The sequence below is a fragment of the Nycticebus coucang genome, chromosome X, assembly GCF_027406575.1.
Source record: "Nycticebus coucang isolate mNycCou1 chromosome X, mNycCou1.pri, whole genome shotgun sequence".
Lineage (NCBI taxonomy): Eukaryota > Metazoa > Chordata > Mammalia > Primates > Lorisidae > Nycticebus > Nycticebus coucang.
In genome coordinates this window covers 62,146,383-62,148,911 of record NC_069804.1, presented here as the reverse complement: position 1 = coordinate 62,148,911, position 2,529 = coordinate 62,146,383, and the positions used below count along the sequence as shown (strand labels likewise).

The 2,529-nt window shown below is 42.9% G+C and overlaps 1 pseudogene; it reads right to left on the bottom strand.

Moving 5' to 3' along the window:
- Positions 1-282: 282 nt before the first annotated feature.
- On the bottom strand, positions 283-1,380 carry LOC128576830 (28S ribosomal protein S9, mitochondrial-like; annotated as a pseudogene).
- Between the last annotated feature and the right edge of the window lie 1,149 nt (positions 1,381-2,529).

The window sequence follows — 2,529 nt, the reverse complement described above, 5'->3', positions numbered from 1 at the left end:
AATCAGACTTCCAGTGAGGACCTTCATAGTTTGACTGCTTTGCCCAAAAGCCTGATCTACTGCACTTAAAGCATGGTCCTGAGGAAGATTTTTTTCATGTTTCTTTTTCTTTCGTTTTTTTTTTTAAGGTCACTTTTACAAAGCAGCATTTAAAAATGAATATTCTCATAACCTCAAACAATTATGATAGTACTACCCTCACAGTGGTCAGCCAATATTCACTTTGTGTTTGCCACATGCCAGGCACACAGACAGCTCTTCCCTCTTCCTGTGAAAACACCCTCAGCTCTTCTTCCAAGTAAACCTTTTGTGGGCTCCCTCCTGGCCTGGCTTCTTCTGTTCTCTGACTTTGGGGTCTGTAGTTAGCATTCCAGCTTGTCTCATCCACTCCACCTCATCCTCAGTGACAAAGCCACACAAGGCTTTGGCCATTGCCAAGCAGATCCCTCCAGCCTGTGCTGACCTCCCACTCCCTGAGACTGTGCAGGTCACGTCACATTTTCCAAGTCGGTCAAGGAAGTGAAAAGGGAACATCAGCTGTTCTCTGTCCTGTGTGACTGGAAAGTACAGCAGATAGTCAATTCCATTTGCTTTTATTTTTCCACTTCCACATTCATAAACAATGGCTTTTGCTTTTGCACTCTTTCTTTTACCTTCACTTGTGCTAAAGGCCATTCCTTGCTCATCATACTGCACAGGTTCAATTAGCTTTTTTTTTTTTTTTATTGAATAGTTACACTTCTACAAAACCTCTGTATAAATTCTTCCTCAGCAGCACCACACTGCAATGTCAATAACTTTTCTAGCAGCTGAATGAAGTGCATATAATCTTGATCTGGCAGTTTTTCCCCTAACATTTCTTCTAGTTCCTCCTTAATCAGCCATCTGCTGCCAAACAGGTCTCTGGTTTCAGTTTTTTTTCTGGCAGGAGATCTTTGGCTTGTGATTGATTTTGATGTTTTTCCATTTTGAGTAACTTTTCATATACATCATGCATTAATGAATAATAGGATTGTTTGCCACTATAGAAGAGAAAATGAAAAGGGTGGCCATTTTCTCCCCACTGGATTGCTCTTTGTTTTGGAAAAATCTGTTCAGGATGCTTCTTCACTGGCCTGGCTCATTTCTCAAACAAATCACTTGGAAAAAGGTAAGCAATAGCTCTATCAATATTCTCTTGGGTAAATGTTTCTGATGGTCTCCCATCATGTTGGCTAAATGTCTCTTTCCTACGTTGAACTCTTCAATCTGCTTTTTAATAAAATCCTCTGTGTAAGTTTCATGTCTTACAGCTGCAACCTTTTTCTTTGTTGTTACAATGGTGGCATTTATTTGCCTAAATATCTGGGATCCAGTACATGTCTGAAACTCAGCTACCATGATTTTCCAGCGTCTGTGGATCCAGGGAAGGCTAACCTCACCCCCAAGAAAGGCCAGTAGGAAACTGCTCTGCTACAGGACACACATGGAGCCACCATGTTAACTATGGGAAAATTGGAAGATTTTTTTTTTTTTTATTTTAGAGTGCCCTGTGGAGTTTCAAGAAGTAGCTGGGTTTGTCTAATGGTGGAAACCAATAACTGGAGCTCTGAGAGGCGCTGCCACACCTTGAAAGCCAGATCAATGAAATCTCACTGCTGAGTCTGAGAATGGAATGTTCAAAGGTTTGGCTGGACCTAGTATGGGGCGGGGATATTGGGTCTGCCCCCCACTTTTTTTTCTATAACATACAGTGGGAAGTGGGTGGGGGGTTCTGGGGGAATGGGGCATTGTTTAAGGGAAGGATATGGATGTAGGGATTGGAAGGCAATGAGAATTAATGAATGGTGGGAAGCTATACGGAAGAGAGGTATCACACACAGAGGAATTTATCCGGAGTTCTGATTGAAAGACTGGAGGGATTGTAGGTGAGGGGTTGGAGAGGAGCAGGAGGAGCTGTGGAAGGGCAGAAGGGGGAGGGCTGTCTGCCAGTTCAGGAATAAATAATGGAGATTCCAATGGGTCAGGGCAAGCAGGTGTTACCCATGTGAAGAGAATCTGAGAAGGTTCTCAAGACAAACACAGAAAAAGAATGTTTAGGAGCAACAGAAATGCCTGGATGTAGGGGATCTCTGACTATTTGCCTAATTTTTGATAGTAATTATTGAGATCAGTGAGAATTGAGAGATCAAAGGTGCCATGTTCAGGCCAATGTGAGCCACTGTCAAGTTTGTATGTAGGTCAAGAGGTATTACAGAAAAAGATGAGACATTTAGGTTTAAGGTCAGGATAGAATGGTAGAAGCTTGAGGTGAGTTAAAAGACAGCTTAAAGGTGAGGAAGGGGGAATCTGCGACTGGGATGTGCCCATTTTGAAAACTGAAGATTAAATGAGATTCAAGTGAAGATGTAAAGAGAATTTTCAAGGGGGAAAAGGAGGGATGAAATGGTTGAGGCTGCAGCCAGAGAGGACCTGGCCTCTGCATGTGGCGGCCAGCCAGAAAAGTGATCCAGACCCCTGGGAGTGTATTGGACGGTTGACCTAGCTTGC